The sequence below is a fragment of the Nicotiana tabacum genome, chromosome 4 (assembly GCF_000715075.1).
Source record: "Nicotiana tabacum cultivar K326 chromosome 4, ASM71507v2, whole genome shotgun sequence".
Taxonomy (NCBI): domain Eukaryota; kingdom Viridiplantae; phylum Streptophyta; class Magnoliopsida; order Solanales; family Solanaceae; genus Nicotiana; species Nicotiana tabacum.
In genome coordinates, this window is record NC_134083.1 from 67514891 (window position 1) to 67538083 (window position 23193).

At 39.8% G+C, this 23193-nt stretch overlaps 2 long non-coding RNA genes across 4 annotated transcripts; one reads left to right on the forward strand and one right to left on the reverse strand.

Moving 5' to 3' along the window:
• Positions 1-710: 710 nt before the first annotated feature.
• LOC107762126 (uncharacterized) lies at positions 711-4812 on the reverse strand. Its single transcript, XR_012708757.1, has 2 exons — positions 4457-4812; positions 711-979 (listed from the first exon to the last, which is right to left on the reverse strand). It is a non-coding gene; the product is annotated as an uncharacterized LOC107762126 (long non-coding RNA).
• A 1390-nt stretch (positions 4813-6202) lies between these two features.
• Positions 6203-10899, forward strand: LOC107762130 (uncharacterized). 3 transcript variants are annotated; one of them, XR_012708761.1, is made up of 6 exons: positions 6203-6329; positions 6404-6486; positions 6743-6845; positions 7194-8318; positions 9823-9887; positions 10672-10899. It is a non-coding gene; the product is annotated as an uncharacterized LOC107762130 (long non-coding RNA). The 3 variants fall into 3 exon arrangements; XR_012708760.1 differs by lacking the exon at positions 6743-6845 and having other exon boundaries at positions 7194-8094; positions 8175-8318; positions 10672-10897; XR_012708759.1 differs by lacking the exon at positions 6743-6845 and having other exon boundaries at positions 10672-10898.
• The last annotated feature ends 12294 nt before the right edge of the window (positions 10900-23193 follow it).

The window sequence follows — 23193 nt, forward strand, 5'->3', positions numbered from 1 at the left end:
GGCTCTGCTTGTGTGAAACTAGGTATGGGTTTGAAGTCCACTAACGTCAGATAAGGCAATTATTGTTTTTAGCAAAAGGCAATTATTGTTTTTAGCAAACCACAAACGTGATGTCCGAATCAACTTATGCACACCTCAACTAATCATTAAGTAATTGTTAAGAGTATCTCTATCTTCCAAAGCTAAAACAAATGGCAAGAATTCAACTAATTCGCCTCGGTTGTCTACTATGTAGAAAGCGAAGAGGCATGTGGTGGGTGCACACGATCTCCGTTTCAACCATGATCAACGGTATGCAGGACGCATCTGCTGTAGCTATGAGCACAAGGTGGAGGCAACACACAAAATCATCTTCAATTGATAGTTGTCAAAGTTTAGTCAAATAATGTGCCAATAGTTCCACAAGGTTCTCAGATGGCATACACCCCTTGCCAGAAAATTGATGTAGGTGCTTTCTATGCTGACGAAGAAAACCCTTTGTGAGGCTACTAATCTTAAGATCCTCCAGTCATACTTAGATTCAGTCTACTTGCTGGGTCTCCTCTGCTACCAGAACAGTATCGGGAGGCAGGGAGGGTAAGGCTGACTTCTGGAGAACATTCTGACACACACACACACACAGAGAATACTGTATAAGCCCAGGAGTCGGGACCAACTGCTTCTTTAGCTTTTCTTGATGTACAGAATATAAAATAGAAAAACACAAATCATCAGGAGAATCAGCTCTGGCTGGCTTTCATCATTGTAATAAAGCACGCAGAAAGTTTCATTTTTATTTTATGGAACATTGTCACACTGATCCGATGAAAAATAACCATGAAATGCACACTTCAGAATCCAAATACAGGAGGTGATGTGATCATCTACCACACAGCAAACTACTATAGTTGCTTTACTAACAAGACTAGTAGTCTTTTGTTCCAAAATTCTTGCACCAGAGCTGAGAAGGAATGGGGCGTACTGGAAGATGTGGCCTTTGCTGCAAAACAAAAAGCTTGTTATTGCATGAATATCTAATATCCCCGTCGAAAAAAAAAAGATAAAAGAGAGAGAGACACACACACACAAAGAAGAGAGGATGGGGGGCAGATTGCCAGGGATTAATCAAAATCAATTGGTGTCACAAAAACACATAAACTTGCACGCAGATCTCTGAGTGAGTGGAGAGCAAGACAATGAAAGGAAACAAGAGCACCATCTACTTGAAAATAAATAAAAAGGTAGACAAGGAAAAAGGACCGCTAAACACTATTCTAGGAAATATCAATTAGTCTTTGAAGTGGAAAAAGGCACCATCTACTTGACAAAAGAGACTCTATATCAGCTCTGAACTGAGGCTTTAAACTTGACAGAAAGCTTATACATTGGTTAGGAAAATCTTCTTTCCTCATACCAAGTGTTTCAAGTAGTTCTTTTTGGCAAAATACATAATGTGCACCCTGAACTTGTCCAGAAAAATTTGTTGCACACTGGAATTTTACGGGCGTTCAAGTACCCCCTTGTTCTTATTTGGAATGATTAATAACCCCTTTTGACATACACAACATGTGCATGGTGGGAGGTGATTTACACTCTCCCTATAACTTCGCCACATAATTTCCATGTCAGATATCAATTTTTCTTTTTACTCTTAATTTTTTTTCTTTTTTCACTCTTTTACTGCATTTTTTTTTTTACAAAATCCCTTTCCAAATCCCCCCTTCGCTGTTCACTGTAGCACTTCACAGTTCAAACCAACTAACGGGTTTCAAAATCTTTGAGTTTCATCTTGATGGAATAATGATAATGGTTTTTGACAAAGTGATGCCAAGAGAAAGAAAGTTAGCATGAGATGAATAAAAGCGGTTGAAGGTTGACTGAAAGAAAAAGGAGCGCTTGCCGGAGGAATTTTTCCGGCCAACTTTTGTCAATGCTGTCCTGTAATTGATTAGGCAGAGATGCGCATTGAACTATTCCTGTAATTGATTAGGCAGAGATGCGCATTGAACTATTTGATTCAGATCGAACTCGCTATGCTCACGTATTTTGTATGAAAATAGTGTTCTTTTGGAAACCAAATCTTGAGTACAACAACAACAACAACAACCCAGTATAATCTCGGAAAAAACTAAAACTAATTGCTTTTTGGAATCTGGGTATTACATAGAGAGACTATGGTAATGGAAATTGTGGTTTTCTCGGTGTTGCTGTTAGTGAGTATACATGTTTGGTGTTCATTCATGTCTGTATTTTGGGGAGAGCTTCCAGGAGTATGAATGGTATCAATAGTGCCATACTACTATTTTCTAATCCAAGAAATCTGAACAGGCACAGAAGTGTGTTCTGTCAGATTGAAAAGGTGGGTTTAAGGGTGTTTTTTATGGAGTCAGAGAAGGGAATTAAAGAGAGTGGTGAAGAAAAGGTGTATAGAAAACTGTATCAATGATGAGAAACAATGAAGAAGAAGGGGTGGGGGGCGTGAAGAAGGGAGGGGGCTTGAAGAGGGAGAAGAGTTTTTTTTTTTCTTTTTTTTTTTGGAGGGGGGGGCTGCTTTTTTGCTTTAATTTTCTTTCCTACGCGCCTCTTTTTTTATTATAAATAATTTTTTTGCCACATCAGCTTTTGGGGTAGTATTAATTACACTCCAACTAAGAACAAGGGGGTACTTGAAAGCCCGTAAAGTTTCACCGTGCAACCAATTTTTCCGGACAAGTTCAGAGTGCAACTAATGTATTTTATCTTTTATTTTTCATTGTACTCTTTAGATTTTGCTTAGAACAGACCTGTTTGAGCGATGATTATATATTCACTGTACCTAAACAAGAATACCAAACCAGAGGTCTGACCTTTTTGTCAAGGAACAAAGCCAAGATGATAGATAACATGAGAAGGAAAGGAAAAGACAAGACATGGCGAACAGTAGGGAAGGGGAGAAAAAGTCTCATCAACAAGCAACCTCCCCTCCCTCTCTTTTTCGCCTAGAAGGATGAACAGTTCCACAATCTAAGTTACCCGATCTGCACGGTGGGAGCTAAAAGCTCGAGAGAGGCAATTTCAGCGTAACTAGAGTATCCTAAAGAACTACTATTTTTTACAAGTAATATTTTCTTTTTTAAAAGTTACACATTTATAATAGATAATAACTTAGACATTAATAGATCCTTAAGAGTGACAGCTCCTATGTAAGAGAACAAAAAATAAACTGACACTTCGGTAAAAAACTTTTGGAAAAGCTGCGCCTTTTTGTTGCCTTTACCGTAGGAGACCAACTCTGACTATCTTGGCTTTTCACTGAAACTGAAGTCTTTGTCACACCAAAAGTTAGAGAATGTGAATGGGTTAACCAGGATTGACACTCTTGTACCATTGAGTTCACAAACTATATGTGTATTCAGCTTGAATTCTACCTATTTTCTAATTGTTCGAAGATCCAATACCTAAGTAGACGTATTAGGCATCCTATGGAAGGAGCAAAAAAGGGGAACACTGATTAAGAATGTTTCACCATGAACCTGTCAAGTCTACTTAATTTGACTTTCTTGCTAGACCCTTTTTGCCCATTTAAAAGAAAAATTACAGAGCATTTCCAATATCCAAGTAAACTCAGCCTCAAGTACAGACTTATCTTAGCCAACATGAGATTTTCCATGGAAGAAGATTCCAGGTAAGAGAATATTGGATTACAGCCACGGGATGAAATCCTAGCACTATCAGTTTCTAATGATACCAAATTTTGTGATTTCTACTATTTTCTTGCAAATCATAATCCGAATGATCTAGAACCAAACCTTGCTTTCTATATAAATCTTAATTACATGTACAATAATCTACGGAACTAGATATAGTCATATACACTTCTCAGAGGCTTGTAAAAACATTTTTCATACCTGGCCGATAAGACTATGGATATAAAAAAAGGCTTAAGAGTTGAGATAGATACCCAATTTTTGTCACTGCAGTTCTGGTATTAGAATGAAGATAAAATAAAGGTACTTCCCAAGGCAGGATTATCCATAGTTTGACCAATCAATCAGAGAACCCTGTTAATTGAACATCAAGTCTCTGAGATTGAGCATTCAACCTTTGATCGGGTTCTGACCGTGCATTTCTAATTCCTGCCAGCACCAGCCAATATTGTACCACATTTCCACATAACTAAATCATCTTCCCCGTTGTGCCAAAGCACAAAATATAATACTTGCCTTCTGCCCTAAAAAGACTAAAGGTAAAACTCAAGATGAGATGCTTTACTGTCCCGAGACCATCGAGAAATAAGAGAGTCAGTTGCATCTAATCAAATTAATGAAAAGTAACACAAATCAATCTTCGTGGCAAATCTAAACCCTTAGCCTACTCTCAACAAGATCACAATGTTTACCAAAAGTACAACAAGCTACACAATTTCCAAAACACCTATCAATACATTTAATTTTTTTTTTTTTTTGGGGGGGGGGGTTGTAGAGTTGGCTAAACTGACCTCAAGCTCGGCGGATTTCAAAGCCACTGGAATGCAGATGAGTACGATTCCGGCAAGGGCAATAGCGGTATTGCGCTGCCAATGCTTGGGCCTACAGTAGGGCCCACCACTCATACTCCAGACCTTAGCCCTGAAATCTCCACCATGAGAATGGTCTCCTCCGCCGGCCATTTTCCGTATACAGCTGATGAGAAGCTTTGGAGAGTGGTTGGAAGCACAGAACAAAAGATCAAGATCAATTGGGCGTTGCAGGACTCGTTTCGAATAATTTGTATTATGATATAAGCCCTAAGGTCCGTGCTATTTGGGCGCTCCGAATAAGTTGTCACTGCTCGCTGTTTTACGGACCCGACTGAATAGAAAGTAATGTCAACGTTATCTGTAATAGTCTCGTTTGTTCCGATATTTTTAGAAGAAATTCAAAAATAGCCAGATTTATAAATGATAATTAAAAAATAGCCACAAATTAAATTTAACCACTTTTCATATAAAGAAAAATCTGAACAAAAACACTGTTCAAAATCCGAAAAATATTCCAGCATATAATACTGGAGTTCCAGTATAATATATCGGTCCAGCATAATATACTGGAAGTTCATACACAGGTGCTCAAATTTCCAGTATATTATGCTGGAACTTTCCGCGTGTTGGAGTTTCAGCATAATATGCTGGAAGTTCATACACATGTGTACCAATCTCCAGTATATTATGCTAGACCGGTCCGTGTTGTAGCAAAATAGTGGTTATTTTTTAATGACTTTGCAAACGGTGGCTATTTTTGAATTACCAGTCCGAAAACTAACTAGCCCGTACTATTTTAAAGATATTTTTTGGCTTTTATAATGAATGGTTGTTATACACCTAGAACAACATTTGACGTTTAAATATTTTTTGGTTGTTATAGATAAAAATTATCCAAAAATCAATTATTTTTCCTTTTTTAATATTACATATAAAAGACAAAAAAAATTATTAAATTTAAAATCTTAAAAGATATGCATATTGAAAAAAGTTAATACATTATTAATAAATTCATAACTAAACGTATAAAGATTTCAACTCCAACGCAAACATTTTAAAGCTACCTAGAAAAATAAATTCTTTCGAGATTGATGGAAGAACTTTGTAATTGTAGCTTATTTTTCGTAGATTTCATTCTCGTAATAGCGATATAATGCTTGAATTGGCGAAAATTCTTGCCCAAAATTTTAACAAAAAGGTATCCAATAGCTTTCCCTTAAAGACAATCTAAGAGCTTAATAGTTAAATTTTCTATCTAAATATTCTTTGAAATTTGTCTAATGGAAAAAATATCATGTGCAAATCTTCAAATTTTATATCTTATGCAAGATAGAAACTTTGTTTAATGAAAAAGATTGTGTACATATTTTTAAAATTATTATTAGTAATCTTAAATATTCTATATGACTGTTATAGAGGGGTAATTTTAGAAAGAGTGTTCTGCTATAAATATAGTTGTTGCTATTATAGGTAAAAAGCTCTTATAGAGAGGTAAAATATAACTTAAAAATTCGGTTCTGAGAAAAACTTGACTTTTATAGTGAATGACTGTTATATATGGATGTTGTTATTGAGAGGTATGATTGTATCTTTTTAGATCTCTTATGTACAAAAGATAGAGTGAAAATGGCGTGGGGTGGCCACTTTTTAAGGTGGTATTTAGTATTTAGCCAGCAATTTTAATGCTAAGCAAAAAGAGACAATATTCTGTTAAAATTAATGTGAAAAGATATTTTTACCCTTCTTCTATCTCTTTTCTTTCCCAAACCCTTTTTCATTATCAAAAGTTCAAAACCCTCGCTTCACATACACAGTAGAGATTCATTACGACATCAACCTCTCGTTACTGAAGGTAGGGAATTTCTCCATTTTCTAGATACTTTTTCATATCAAAAACCATAAATTGTTGTGTTTTTACCATTACAGTAATTCGTGGTGAAGTATTATTCAGAAACCAACAAGAGAGTATATTGAGGTCAATTACAAACAGCTTTGATTACATTAATAAGGTCGGTTTGAAGCTTGAAATTTTTAATTGAGCATTGTAGATGCAAGAGTGTTATATTTTGGCACAAGTTTGGGAACGATTGGAACTTCTTCTTTTTTCTTTTTTTTTTTTCGTGGTTAAGTTAATAATTTATTGATCATCCGCACAAAGAATGTGCTGGCTTCAATTCAATGCATCTAGACTCTGCAAATTATCTATAATTTTATTTATGTTTGCTTCATTTTCACTTAGACTGATGATTATGCTTTTTATATTAGCGAAAATTTGAAGAACTAGAAGAACACTTGTTTCAAGTTTGAAGAACTTCTCGGACTCATTCTAACTGATTCGGGTAGATGAGAAATCATCGCAACGAATCAGGTTTGATTCTTTGAGTATTAAGCTGAACTTCTGCTTGATCTTCTGATAGTTGACTTGAACTAGTGAATTCGATCGACTTCCTTATTACTTTGTGATTGAGTTTGAATTCATGAATCAACTCGAGGTTCTTATTGGTTTGAATTGTTCTGAGAAATCCTTATTGAAGAATTGACTGGGAGTTAGCTGTTGTATATTGTGATGAGGTCCTGAATGTTAGTTTTTTACTTTAAATATTCAGGACATTTCAGAAAAATGGTTCTGAAGTTTACATGTTATTTCCTTCTTTGTAGATTGTTGGATATATTAAATATATTCTTTATTGGTGAACTGAATTTGTTATAAATACAGGCTCTGAGTATTTTGCTAATGGAAGGAGATCGGTATTTCGAGTTTGATGATTGACGTAATTTGATGAGTTATTGGAAAGAAGATTTTCAATATAAGGAAACAATAACAAGTTTCTTGTCAAAAGCGCAATGGAAGAAATTGAGAGATGGTGTTTTTGGAAAAAAAAACTCGGCTAGAAGGTGTTAAATTCTGTGGTAAATTAATTCATTGTGTGTTGCTTTCTGAAATTGTAAGCAATGATAAGAATTCAATGATATTTAAGGTTTTTGATCATGGAGTGAAGTTTACAAATGAAGCCTTCCACATAATTACTGGGTTGAAATGTTCTTCTTCAGGGGACTTTAACTTTTTGAATGAAATAGAGAATAAGCTTTCTAAACTTCACTGGTAAGGAAAGAATTAAATTAGGGAATTTGTGGCATTTTATTACTAGTCGCCCATCTGGTACAACTGCGTCATTTGTAGGTAGCAACGGCGATGCAGTAAAGTTGGCAACAATTTATTTTGTTGAGCATGTGTTGATGGGTAAGCGTAAGAATAGAAATGTGTCTGAGCGGGTTATGAAAATTATTGATGATGATCAACTCTGCTCTTCTGTCTATCGGGGCTCTTTTTGTTATCAAAAGTTGTCAACTCATTGAAAAGTTGCTTGAAGCCCAAACAAAAACTTCAGACAATGAGAATGAGAATGAGAAAGAGCAAAAGAAAGAGAAGGTCATTTATACTATATTTGGATTCCCCTTTGCCCTCTATGTTTGGATTATGGAAGTACTCCCAATTTTTCAGGAAAAAAAACTTTGTCAAATTCAAAGAATGCGGGTTCCCTAGGATGTTATGTTATTCAGATATGAAATCTTCGCATTATGAGAGCCTCTGTAAAAACTACTTCCATAACAAAAAAGTAAGATAATAGTATTAATGGATATTTTTTTGTTTGTGTGTTTTGGTTCTAAATATATACTTTATTTTCTTATAAAATAGGTATCTGAGATACTCGTGATGGTACCACTTGTTTATTCTGAAGAAGTAGTAGAGCCCACTAGTGTGCATGCATAATTATCTCGAGATGAAAGTTCAATGCCTTCAACACAATTTGATGAAGGCTTGCTTAATAAAGTTGTTGATGTAAGTATTCTGTAACGATCCGACCTGTCGTTTTACTATACAGATCCCCGTTCCTCTAAATAAGACTCCCCGTATGTGCTTTTACTGTTTTATGTCTTGAGGGGATGGTTAGGACATGTTTGGAAGGGTTCGGGTTGAGATTAGAACATTCAATTCCTTAAGATTGGCTTTAAATGGCTAAGTTTGACTTGGATCAACATTTCTAGTAAATGACCTCGGAATCGGGATTTAACGGTCCCAATAGGTTCGTATAATGATTTGAGACTCGGGCGTACGTATGGATCGGGTTTTGGATGACCCAGGAGCGTTTCAGCACCTAGAGTTGAAAGTTAGTTTATTGAAGGTTTTAATGTTCTTTAAATTTGGTTTGGAGTAGGTTTTGGTGTTATCGAGGTCCGTTTGGGATTCTGAGCCTTTGAATAGCTCCGTAAGGTAATTTAAGACTTGCACACAAATTTTGGTATCATTCCGAGTAGTTTAGATATGATTCGGCGCGTTCGGGGTAAATTGGAAGAACTTGAAGTTCATAGTTGATTCAATTTGGTTTGGGGTGCGACTCTTAGTTTTAGTGTTGTTTTTCTTGTTTCGTGAGGTCGAGCAGGTCCGTTTTATGATTTTGAACTTGTTGGTATGTTTGGGCGGAGCCACGGGGGCCCCGAATGCCATTCGAACGAGGCACGGAATTCACTTGGACTTGGAAAGAATAGATGAAGCATCAGAGTTCTGGTGCAATCATACATGTGGAGGGCCAGCCGCAGGTGCGAGCTCGCAGAAGTGAGCCAACAGCCGCAAAAGAGGCCTAGCGCGGGCTGCCCAGAGATCGCAGATGCGGAGCATGGTGCGTACCAGCGAAAGTGCAGGTGCGATGGCAGCAACCGCATAAGCGACCAAAGCCGCAGGTGCGACACGTGCATCGCAGAAGCGATCCCGCTGAAGCGGGCCAGTGTCCGTAGATGTGGAAGTAGGCCAATTAGGGAGGAGCCTCATCTGCGATGATATTTCCGCAGATGCGGAGCTGCAAAAACGGCCATAGAGCCGCAGAAGCAGAAGTGCTGGAGGCAGTAAGGTCCATTTAATACGGGACTTAGGCCATTTTGGGTTCATTTATTGTATTTCTTGGGCGATTTTGGAGCTCTTGGAGAGAGGGTTTTCACCTAGCTATTGGAGATAAGTAATTTCTATCCAATGTAAGTTAAATATATAGATTATGGGTAGATTCTAACATGTAAAATATTAAAAATTTTGGGTTTAGATGAAAAACCTAGGTTTTGATAAAATGGGATTTAACCACGATAATAGTTATGGAATTGGGTGAAAATTATATATTTGAGTTTGTGAGGTTATGAGTAACAATTATCTTCAAAAAATTTTAGAATCCGGGCACGTGGGCCCGAGGATAAATTTTAGGAATATTCCAATTTGGGTTGGGTAATTACTCTAATAGTTAAATTGTGAACTTTTGAACATGTATTGATTAATTTATATAACATTTGACTATTTTCAGGTCGTTTGACACCAAGTTGAGGATTTAAGGCATATTTGTGGATCGGAAATGAGCTTGAGAACGAGGTAAGTCTCTTGCCTAACCTTGTAAGAGGGAACTCATCCCCTTAGGTGTATTTGTTGTGAATTACTTGTGTGGGGAGCTACGTACACACTAGGTGACGAGAGTCCGTGCTTAGCTAAATTACATGTGATGTTCGGGTAGTCTTAGATTTACATCATGCTTTGTTTGCAATGTTATGTTGGTTTTGCATATTAATTGTCTTAAATAGAGCTAAGATTAAGGATTTTAAGATTTAAAGTCTCCAGTTTGGATTTCTTATGATTGGGAAGAATGGAAGAATTTTATATTAACTCTAATAAATCCATGTTCACTCGCGTCGCAAGTATTTCCGCGAGTGGTGTAAATTTCTCTACTCTCATGGGAGCGGGCCATTCGCCTCGGCAGGTTATTAGATCCATCTATGATTCGTGCCGTTTGGCCCTCGGCAGTGCACACAATATATTTTTGGATCGGGCCGTACGACCTCGGCATAAATCATGCGTGATAATACTCGGAACCTAATTATACTTGATATTATTTTATGGCTTAAGCGGTTATAATTATTTAATGATAGAAATTAACTTTGGAATTTATTATTAGTGAAAGAATTATTATTCACTGCTTGTTACTGAGTTGTATTTATTATTTATATAATCCATGCTTATTTAGAATTCCTGCATTTTATTGTTAACCCATAGTAAGTGTCGATGTTGACCCCTCATCACTACTTCTTCGAGGTTAGACTAAATACTTACTGGGTATATATTATTTATGTACTCACACTACACTTCTACACTAATCGTGCAGGTTCTGAGGCAGGTGCATCTGGTAGTTATCCCGGCGCACACCCCTAATACTTCGAGACTTAGTGGCGAGCTGCTTTCCGAGTCCATCCTGCAGCACCTGGAGTCTCTTTTGCTTTTATTTTCTGTCTACTCCATTCAGAAAATAGTTTAGTATTTTGTATATTCTATTAGTAGCTCATACACTTGTGACACTAGGTCTTGAAATTTTACTAGTAGACACTTGATGATTTTGAGTATTTTTATCTCACCATACATGTTCGTAAACTTGTTCACACTTTATTTTATTAAATTTCTCACCTCTTACTTATTTAATAATTTAAAAATCAACTATTTCTAAAAATGTTAAAAGAATAGATCCATGGCTAGTTCACCGTTGGCTTGCCTAGCGGCGACGTTGGGCGCCATCACGGTCTATAGGGAAATTGGATCGTGATAACATGGTATCAGAGCACTAGGTTCACGTAGGTCTCATAAGTTATGATCAGGCCTAATAGAGTCTTGCGGATCGGTGCGGAGACGTCCGTCCTTATCTTCGAGAGGCTATAAGGTGTTAGGAAACTATTCTTTCTTGATCTCCTATCGTGCAGTTGATGTTGTGCTAAGTATCTTTCTCTTATTCTCTCACAGATAGTGAGAACGTGCGCGATAGATGTACCCGATCATGGAGGAGCTGCTCCCCCTATTTCTAGAGGCCGAGGGAGGGCTCCAGCTCGTGGTATAGGACGAGGGCATCCTAGAGTTGCCCCAGCTATGCCACCAGTGGATCCAATAGAGGATCCTATTATTGAGGAGCTAGCCCCAGCAGATTTTATGTCCGTGCCAGGATTGCAGGAGGTCATGGACTGTATGCTGCAGTTCATGGATTTAATAACTCAGGCTGGTTTATTTTCAGTGGACCCAGCCACATCTCTGGCGGGAGGGGGAGCAAAGACCCCTACCTCTCAGGCTCCAGGGCATGCAACTGCAGTGTATCAGACTCTGAGCGCACTACCCGTGGGTGGAGCTCAGTCAGTTGTAGCAGCTATACCTGAGCCCAGACCAGCTGCGACCACCGATCCACAGAAGCTATTGGACAAATAGACCAGGCTACATCCTCCTATCTTTGGAGGTGAGCGACATAAGGACCCCCAGGACTTTATTGATCGGTGCAGGGACATAATGCACAGCATGAGGATATTAGAGTCCCACGGGGTGGACTTTATCACATTTCAGCTGGAGGGCAGGGCCCGTAGATGGTGGCAGTCCTATCTTCTCGGCAGACCAGTAGGTTGTCCTCCCATGACTTGGGACCGGTTCACATGCCTCTTCTTGGCCAAATACATTCCACCCTCTCAGAGGGAAGAGTTACAGTTTCAGTTCGAGCTGCTCCAGCAGGGCCATATGTCGGTGATCGACTATGAGGTGAGACTCTTTGAGTTGTCTCGCGATGCACTTATGATATTTTCGACCGATGCAAAGAGAGTGTGGAGGTTTGTTGCCGGTTTGTACTCTGGTATCCTGGCCACTATGGCCCGAGAGGTTGAGATGAGAACTTCTTACGAGCTAGTTGTAGAGATATCTTGGAGGATCGAGGGTGTCCGTCAACAGAGCCAAGAGCAGGCAATGAGGGATAAATGGTTTCGATATTCTAGAGAGATCAGTGGTACCCCGACTGGGGGTAGGATTCAGTTCGTGAGGGGTCAGTCTAGCAGGCCCACATATCCATCACCGCCTCCTCCTCGAGGTGCTCCAGTGCGACCCTATTTCAATGCCATACCAGAGAGTTCCTACTAGCCGCCAGCTATTCTGGGTTCCTCCAGTGGGTATTCAAGCCATCAAGGCCAGACTTCAGGTTAGCAGTCCTCTGTTCTGAGGGGTTGTTACGTGCGGGGATCCTGGCCACATGAAGAGGTTTTGTCCCAGACTTCGGGGCAAGGCAGTACAACAGGGTCATCAGCTGATGATTACAGCACCAGCTGCCCCACCAGTTGTCCGGCCGCCCAGAGGCCAGCCAGGTGGCGCTCCAGCCAGATTCTATGCCTTTCCAGCCAGACCAAATGCAGTAGCCTCAGATGCCGTGATCACAAGTATTATTTATGTCTACGGTAGGGATGCTTCTGTGCTATTTGATCCAGGGTCTACATATTCATATGTTTCATCTTTGTTTGCTCATTTCCTAGGAGTTCCTCATAAATCCTTGGGTACTCCTATTTATGTGTCCTCTCCAGTGGGCAATTCTGCTATTGTGGATCGCGTCTATCGGTCCCGTATTGTGACTTTCTATAGTTATGAGACTAGAATGGATATCCTGTTGCTTAATATGACCGACTTTGAGGTCATCCTGGGCATGGATTGGTTTTCACCATATCACGCCATCCTCGATTGCCATGCCAAGACTGTTACCTTGGCGATGCCAGAGCTTCCTAGATTGGAGTGGAAGGGTTCATCTGTTAGTGCATCTAGTCGGGTTATCTCCTTTCTGAAGGCTCGACACATGGTTGAGAAGGGGTGTTTGGATTATCTAGCTTATGTTTAGGATACTACTACAGAGGCTTCGGCGATTGATTCAGTGCCCATGGTCCGGGAGTTCTCCGATGTGTTTCCTTCTGATCTTCCAGGCACACCACCAGATCGTGATATTAATTTATGTATTGATTTGACTCCAAGTACCCAACCTATCTCTATTCCATCGTACCGCATGGCCCCGAAAGAGTTAAAGGAGTTGAAGGAACAACTTGAGGAGTTGCTAGCAAAGGGGTTCGTCAGACCAAGTGTATTGCCTTGGGGTGCATCGGTGTTGTTCGTGAAGAAGAAAGATGGGACCATGCAGATATGCATTGATTACCACCAGTTGAACAAAGTTACCATTAAGAACAAGTACCCGTTGTTGCGTATTGATGATTTGTTTGACCAATTGCAGGGTGCCAGGGTGTTCTCTAAGATCGACTTGAGATCGGGGTACCATCAGTTGAAGATTCATGATTCAGATGTTTTGAAGACGGCTTTTCGGACTAGATATGGCCATCATGAGTTGTTAGTGATGTCTTTCGATTTGACTAATGCCCCCGCAACATTTATGGATTTGATGAATCGGGTGTTCAGGCCATATATTGATTCATTTGTCATTGTCTTTATTGATGACATTTTGATCTACTCGCGTAGCATGGAGGAGCACGAGCAACATTTAAGAGTGGTGCTTCAGAACTTGCAGGAACAGAAGCTATATACTAAGTTCTCCAAGTGTGAGTTCTGGTTAGATTCTGTGGCATTCTTGGGAATGTTGTATCAGGTGAGGGTATTAAGGTAGATCCCAAGAAGATCGAGGCAGTTCAGAGTTGGCCTCGTCCTACCACGGCGACTGATATCAGGAGCTTCTTGGGGTTAGCAGGCTATTATCGTCGGTTTGTGGAGGGCTTCTCATCTATTGCAGCACCTTTGACTAGATTGATCTAGAAGGGTGCTCCGTTCTAATAGTCCGAAGATTGTGAGGTGAGATTTCAGAAGCTCAAAACCGCATTGACTTTAGCACTGGTGTTAGTGTTGCCTTCCAGTTTAGGGGTGTATACTATGTATTGCGATGCTTCACACGTTCATTTGGGTTGTATATTGATGCAGAAGGGGCAAGTTATTGCATATGCTTCACGTCAGCTGAAGCCCCACGAGAAGAATTACCCCATACATGATTTGGAGTTGGCTGCGATTGTTCATGCTCTTAAGATCTGGAGGCATTATCTTTATAGGGTGTCCTGTGAGATTTACACCGATCATCGTAGCTTGTAGCATTTGTTCAAGCAGAAGGATCTCAATTTGAGGCAGCGCATGTGGTTGAGTTACTAAAATATTATGATATTACCATCCTTTATCATCCGGGCAAGGCAAATGTAGTTGCGGATGCCTTGAGCAGAAAGGCGGAGAGTATGGGTAGTTTGGCATTCATTTCAGCAGAATAGTGGCCACTAGCTTTAGACATTCAGTCCTTGGCTAACAGACTTGTGAGGTTGGATACTGCAGAGCCTGACCGAGTTCTTACATACGTCGTCGCCCAGTCATCACTACTCGAGTAGATCAAGGCTTGCCAGTACAAAGATCCACACTTGTTAGTTCTCAAAGAGACGACACTATAGGGTGGTGCCAAGGAGGTTACTGCCGGTGAGGATGGTTTTCTGCGACTCCGGGTCGTCTATGTGTCCCTAATGTTAATGGATTAAGGGAAAAGATTCTAGAGGAGGCACACAGTTCTCGGTATTCTATTCATCCAGGTACTACGAAGATGTATCGCGACCTGAGGCAGCATTATTGGTGGCGGAGGATGAAGAAGAAAATAGTTGAGTATGTAGCGAGATGCCTTAATTGCCAGCAGGTTAAGTACAAGTATCAGAGGCCAGGTGGCCTACTCGAGCAGATGGTTATACCTGAATGGAAATGGGAGCACATTACTATAGATTTCATAGTTGGATTGTCGCGGACCTTGCGGGAGTTTGATGCAGTTTGGGTCATTGTCGACAGGTTGACCAAGTCGGCATACTTCATTCCGGCAGTGACCACGTATTCTTCAGAGAGATTGGCCCAAATTTACATTCAGGAGATTATTCGGTTGCACGGTGTGCCTATATCCATTATATCAGATAGAGGCCCCCAGTTTACTTCACATTTCTGGAGGGTAGTACAGAGTGAGTTGGGGACCCGGGTAGAGCTCAGCACAGCCTTTCATCCGCAGACCGACAGGCAGTCGGAGCGGATAATTCAGATCTTGGAAGATATGCTTAGAGCATGTGTGATTGACTTCGGAGGGCAGTGGGATCGATTCTTGCCTTTGGCCGAGTTTGCCTATAACAACAGTTATCAGTCCAGCATCGAGATGGCTCCATTTGAGGCTTTATATGGTCGGCGATGTCGTTCGCCCATTGGATGGTTTGAGCTCGGCGAGGCTAAGTTATATGGTACTGATTTAGTGAAGGATGCCTTGGAAAAGGTAAAGTTGATTCAGGAGCGACTTCGCACAACACAACCCAGACAGAAGAGTTACGCGGATCAGAAGGTGCGTGACTTATCATTTATGGTGCGTGAGAAGGTTCTCTTGAAAGTGTCACGACCCAAAATCCACTATAGGTTATGATGGAACCTAACACCGCCATCAAGCAAGCTAACGATGATTTACTAATTTAATTACTCATTTTAGTATTTTTGAAATCATAATTTTCCTTAATTGAACAGTATAAAATAGAATTTACAGAGTCTATAAAATGTTTACACGAACCACCATAATGAATAACCTGAAGGAAACCCCCAAAACCCGGTGTCACAAGTGCATAAGCATCAACTAGGAAATATTATAAAATACAACATCTATCTGGAATACAAATTAGACAGGAGAATATAAATAACTCTGATGGAGACTCTATAGGTTGCAGATCGCAACATGAAATACAGCTCACGGTTAAGTCCCCGCAATAGCCGCGCCTCTACGCCCAAAAGACCACCAAACATATATGTACCTACACGAAAAGTACAGCAAGTGTAGCATGAGTACGTAAATCAACGCGTATCCAGTAAGTATCTAGCCTAACTCCAGAGAAGTAGTGATGAGGGGTCGACATCAACACTTACCAGTGGTCCAATAAGACAGATGCAGTAAAAGTAAACATATGTGAGACAGAGTAAATAAGCAAAATAACAAGTATATTACGTGGTACAATCCTCCTCTCAGCAATAACTCAAACTCTCAGCTAGTAGATACCTCCTCAATCGGAGTATATATATAATGGACCTTACCAGATAGGTCGTCACAGTTCAATCAAGAAAAGCTCACAGATATGCTGGCTTCTTGCCAATTATTATGCACGATTTCATAAGAGTATTTTATAGAAATGCCGAGGCCTACGACCCGATCCATCATAACATTGCCAAACCATAGATACATCTATTTTTATTGCCGAGGCAAATGGCCTGCTCCCATGAGAGTGTGGTACATAAATCCTGTCGAGGCGTACGACCCAATCCATCATAGTGTATGCACTACCGAGGGTTGAACGACACGAACCATAGATGTATCTATCCTGCCGAGGCGAACGGCCCGATTCCATTAGAATCGGAAACTTTGACGGGTCCTTGACCCCACTCACGAGTAGACGTGTGAGTTATGTATATTAAGGGAAACCTTTTGGTGAAACGCAATACGCGAAAGAATTTCGCAAGAGGAGTACAATCATTTTGCGGCTAATCATGAAGTCCGTCGAATCTCTACCATATCGAGTCTATCACTAAAATCAAGTCTAGTCTCAAGTCGCAACGTAAAAATAAAGGAATTTAATAGGCATGAGACAACTCAAGTAGTACAACTATGGCATGTTATGAACCTAAGTCTACCCGGACATAACATGAATCTAGCTATGCACGGACTCTCGTCACCTTGTGCGTACGTAGCCCCCGCAATAAGTAACACATAATAAATACATTACCTAGGGGTAGTTTCCCTATCACAGAGTTAGACATGAGACTTACCTCGCTCCGAAGTTCCAAAACTGGCTCCAAGGCCTCTCTAACTCCTCAAACCAAAGCCCGTCGATCCAAAACTATTCAAACAACATGCAAACCAGTCTAAATATATTCTAATACCCATAATTAATCAATTTAAACAATTTCCAACTCCGCTCTAAAAGTCGATGAAGACAACCCTCGGGCCCATATGCCGGGGTTCCAAAAATATTCGTAGATAAACTTTACCCATAACACCACGAACTAAAATATATAACTTATTCCAAATTCCATGCCCAATTTCCTGGTCAAAATCCAAAAATACCAAATTCTAGGGTTTCTACCAAAATCCCAAGTTTCTACAAATTTCCATGTTTAAATCCATACACAAACCATATATTTAACTTGTAATAGGAGGGAGTCACTTACCTTGTGTTGCTTGATAAAAATCTCCCCTTGAAGCTCTCCAAAATCGCCCAACTAAGTGAGAAAATGAGGGAAATGAGCAAAATCCCAATTTTAAAACAATCTGCCCAGCCGACCTTCTGCACCTGCGGACCACTAGCCGCACCTGCGAAAAATTCATTGCAGGTGCGGTTCCCTCTATGCCAGCCGAAATCCGCTTCTACGGACCACTTTTCTCTTCTGCGCGACTGCTTCTGCGGTCCACCACATGCTCCTGCGCCCCAGCACGTGTGAAGATCTTCAGCTTGTGCGACCCCAATTGCCCAATTCATTTTCTCCTTCTGCAGTGCACCCTTCACATCTGCGGGCTCGCAAATGCGAAAATACACTCGCATCTCCGGCCATCCCAGCTTAGTCCAAATGTTGCTTCTACGGCCACAGTGCTGCTTCTGCGGCTCCGCAACTATGACCAAACCTTGCAGGTGCAGTTACACAGATGCCAGTTGCTTCAGCCTTCCTCCTAAGTCCAAATTCGATCCGTTTTTAATTCGATTCGCACTCGAGGCCCCCCGGGACCCCATCCAAACATACCAATACATCCCAAAGTACAATACAAACTTAGTCGAAGCCTTAAATCAAGTCAAACAACATCAGAACTACAAATCGACGGCCAAGACCTTTCTTTCAACTTTCCAACCTTCAAACTTTGACGAACGCATCCGATTCTTACCAAAATATTACGGAATGATGCCAAACTTTGTTCACAAGTCATAAATGACATAACGAAGCTATTCCAAGGCTCAGAAACCTAAACGGACATAGATAACATTAAAATCCACTTCAAGTCAAACTTAGGAATTTCTTAAACTTTTAAAATACCAACCTTCCATAATAAGCCCTGAAACTCTCCCGGGTGATACGATACTCAACCCGAATACACGTCCAAGTACGAAATCATCATAAAAACCTATTGGAACCTTCAAATCCCGATTCCGAGGTCGTTCACTCAAAAGTCATACCTTAGTCAATTCTTCCTACTTAAAGCTTTCGAAATTAGAATTTTCCATCCGAATAAACTTTGAACTTTCCCGAAATTCAATTTCGACCACACATACTAGTCATAATACATGAATTGAAGCTACTCAAGGTCTCAAACCTCTGAACTATGCGCTAGAGCTCAAACGACCGATCGGGTCATTACAGAAAGTCTCGCCGATGAAGGAAATCATGAGGTTCGGGAAGAAGGGAAAGTTGAGCCCAAGGTTTATAGGTCCATTGAGGTGTTGAGACGGGTTGGGGAGGTTGCTTATGAGCTTGATTTGCCTCCCAGTCTATCGGAAGTTTATCCGGTCTTCCATGTGTCTATGCTCCTGAGGTATCATGTCGACATGTCACATATGTTAGACTACAACACGGTCCAGTTAGATGAGAGCCTAGGTTATAAGGAGGAGCTAGTTGCCATTGTTGACAAGCAGGTTCACTAGTTGAGGTCCAAGAAGATTTCTGAGGTAAAAGTTCAGCAGAGGGGCCAACCAGTAGAGGAGGCAACTTGGGAAGCCGAGGAGGACATGCGGAGCAGATATCCACACTCATTCGACACTTCAGGTATGATCCTTGACCCCGTTTGAGGATAAATATTTGTTTAAGAGGTGGAGAATGTAAAGACTCGACCGGTCGTTTTGCTATACATATACCCATTCCCTTAAATAATACTCCCTTTATGTGCTTTTACTGTTTTATGACTTGCGGGGATGGTTAGTTCGGGTTGAAATCGGAACACTCAGTTCCTTAATATTGGCTTTAAAAGGCTAAGTTTGACTTGGGTCAACATTTCTAGTAAACAACATTGGAATCGAGATTTGACGGTCCCAATAGGTTCGTATGATGAGTTTAGACTCGGGCATACGTTGGGATCGAATTTTGGATGACCCGGGTGCGTTTCGGCACCTAGAGTTGAAAGTTGGTTTATTGAAGGTTTTAAAGTTCTTTAAATTTATTTTGGAGTATGTTTTGGTGTTATCGAGGTCCGTTTGAGATTTTGAGGCTGGGAATAGCTCCTTAAGGTGATTTAAGACTTGTACGCAAAATTTGGTGTCATTCTGAGTAGTTTAGGTATGATTCGGCGTGTTCGGGGCAAATTGGAAAAACTTAAAGTTCATAGTTGATTCGATTTGGTTTAAGGTGCGACTCTTTGTTTTGGTATTGTTTTTCTTATTTCGTAAGGTCGAGTAGGTCCATTTTATGATTTGAAACTTGTTGGTATGTTTGGGCGGGGCCACGGGGCCCCGGATGCCATTCGGACGAGGCATAGAACTCACTTGGACTTGGAAAGAATAGCTGAAGCATCGCACCTGCGGAGGGCCAGCCACAGGTGTGAGCTCGCAGAAGTGAGCCAACAGCCGCAGAAGTGGTCCAGCGTGGGCTGCCTAGAGACCGCAGATGCGAAGCATGGTGTGCACCTGCGAAAGCACAGGTGTGATGGCAGCAACCGCCGAAGCGACCAAAGCCACAGGTGCGGCACGCGCGTCATAGAAGCTGTCCCGCAGAAGCGAGCCAGTATCCGCAGATGTGGAAGTAGGCCAATTGGGGGGGGGGGGGAGCCGCATCTGCGATGATATTTCAGCAGATGCAGAGCTTTAAAAGTGGCCATAGAGCCACAAAAGCGGAAGTGCTGGAGGCAGTAAGGTCCATTTAAGACGGGACTTAGGCCATTTTGGGTTCATTTATTGCATTTCTCGGGCGATTTTGGAGCTCTTGGAGAGAGGGTTTTCACCTAGCTACTGGAGATAAGTAATTTCTATCCAATGTAAGTTAAATACATAGATTATGGGTAGATTCTAACATGTAAAATATTAAAACTTTTGGGTTTAGATGAAAAACCTAGGTTTTGATAAAATGGGATTTAACCACGAAAATAGTTATGGAATTGGGTAAAAATTATATATTTGAGTTTGTGAGGTTATGGGTAATAATTATCTTCAAAAAGTTTTAGAATCTGGGCACGTGGGCCCGAGGATAAATTTTAGGAATATTCCAATTTGGGTTGGGTAATTACTCCAATAGTTAAATTGTGAACTTTTGAACATGTATTGATTAATTTATATAACATTTGACTAGTTTCGGGTCGTTTGACACCAAGTTAAGGATTTAAGGCATATTTGTGGATCGGAAGTGAGCTTGAGAACGAGATAAGTCTCTTGCCTAACCTTGTAAAAGGGAACTCATTCCCTTAGGTGTATTTGTTGTAAATTACTTGTGTGGGGAACTACGTACGCACTAGGTGACGAGAGTCCGTGCATAACTAAATTCCTTGTGATGTCCGGATAGTCTTAGATTTACATCATGCTTTGTTTGCACTGTTATGTTGGTTAGGCACATTAATTGTCTTAAATAGAGCTGAGATTAAGGATTTTAAGTTTTAAAGTCTCGAGTTTGGATTTCTTATGATTGGGAAGAATTGAAAATTTTTATAATAACTCTTATAAATCCATGTTCACTCGCGCGCAAGTATTTCTGCGAGCGGGGTAAATTCATTTACTCTCATGGGAGCGGGCCATTTACCTCGGCAGGTTATTAGATGCATCTATGGTTCGTGCCGTTCGACCCTCGGCAGTGCACACAATATATTTTTAGATCGGGCCGTACGACCTCGGCATAAATCGTGCGTGATAATACTCGGAGCCTAATTATACTTGATATTATTTTATGGCTTGAGCAGTTATAATTATTTAATGACAGAAATTGACTTGGAATTTATTATTAGTGAAAGAATTATTATTCATTGCTTGTTACTGAGTTGTATTTTTATATAATCCATGCTTATTTAGAATTCCTGCATTTTATTGTTAGCACATAGTAAGTGTCGATGTCGACCCCTCGTCACTACTTTTTCGAGGTTAGACTAGATACTTACTGGGTACATATTATTTATGTACTCATGCTAAACTTCTGCACTAATCGTGCAGGTTCTGAGGCAGGTGCATCTGGTAGTTATCCCGGCACACACCCCTAATACTTCGAGACTTAGTGGTGAGCTGCTTTCCGAGTCCATCCTGCAGCACCTGGAGTCTCTCTTTTGCTTTTATTTTCTGTCTACTCCATTTAGACAGTAGTTTAGTGTTTTGTATATTCTACTAGTAGCTCATACACTTGTGATACCAGGTCTTGGAATTTTGCTAGTAGTCACTTGATAATTTTGAGTATTTTTATCTCACCATACATGTTCGTAAAAATATTCACACTTTATTTTATTAAATTTCTCACCTCTTACTTATTTAATAATTTAAAAATTAACTATTTCTAAAAATGTTAAAAGAATAGATCTATGGCTAGTTCACCGTTAGCTTGCCTAGCAGCGACGTTGGGCACCATCATGATCTATAGGAAAATTGGGTCGTGACATATTCTGTCTTTGAATATGATTAGTTTTTTATTTACTTATTTTTTCTTAAGAGATTTTTCTGTTTTATGGCTTTTACCTAGAGGTTATCGGCGAAGTTGAAAATGGATTTGCAGGTAGAATATGTTAGAATTCATCAAAAATTAACTTTATCAGAAAAAATGAGTCAAAAGGACATCAAGTAACATGAAAATAACTTGTTACTTTTGGTTACATTGTATCATGAACTTTCTAATGCTAATTCTGGATTCTGGACTAAGTGTCCTAAATTTATAAACTGCTAATTAGGAATTGAGGACTAACTTTCCTGAAAATTGAGCTTCTAATTTTAAATTTCAGGACTACCTGTCCTGAATTTTTGAGCTTTTAATTTGAAATATAGGACTAAGTGTCGTGAAGTTTTAGCTTCTAACATAAAATTCAGGACTAGCTGTCCTCCATTTTTGAGCATCTAACTTTAAGTTCAGGACTAACTATCCTTAACTTATAAGCAGCTAATATTACTGATTTTTATTTTAAATTTTATCTTACAGGCTTTAAAGACAAACCTAGAGTCGAAGGTTTGATACTTTATTGAAGCTTCTTGGGAAGCCACATGAAAAGAACAAAGAGAGAGAACCTAGTGTTCCATTAATTATAAAAGATGCAGTTAATGATCAATATGATTATAATAAAGACCATTATGTGCATTTAGAAGATAAAACTGATATGGGCATCGAAATTGGGAAAGGTTAGATAGAGTTTGTGATATTGTTTTCATTGTAAATTTAAATTCAATGGCGTAACAAATATTAACTATTTTGCGCTTACAAATATTGTAGAATCTTGTGATGGAGTGGAATGTCAAGATGGGGTGGAATGTCAAGATCAAGAAAATTCAAAAAAGAGAAATGTAACTAAAATCATTTTCAAATCTGGAGTGCAATCTCAGGATGTAGAAAATCCCTTGGGAACACGTACAAGTGTGTATGTAAATGTATAGAATGAACATATGATATATCTACATTTCTCTCCCTTAAAGACAAGTTTGGAAATCAAAATGATGCTAATCAAGGTTAGATGGAATTTTGATGATCTGATGCACATTAGTTTCAGTAAAATATTAGTAACAAGTATTAATTATGTTTGCTATTGTAAATGTTACAGAATCTTGTGAAGTTGCAAACAAAGAACATGGAGTGCAATCTCAAGATAAGAAAAATGCAACGCAGGGAACAAGTATAAGTGATATCATTTTGCAAATATGCTGAAGGACAATCTCCGGAC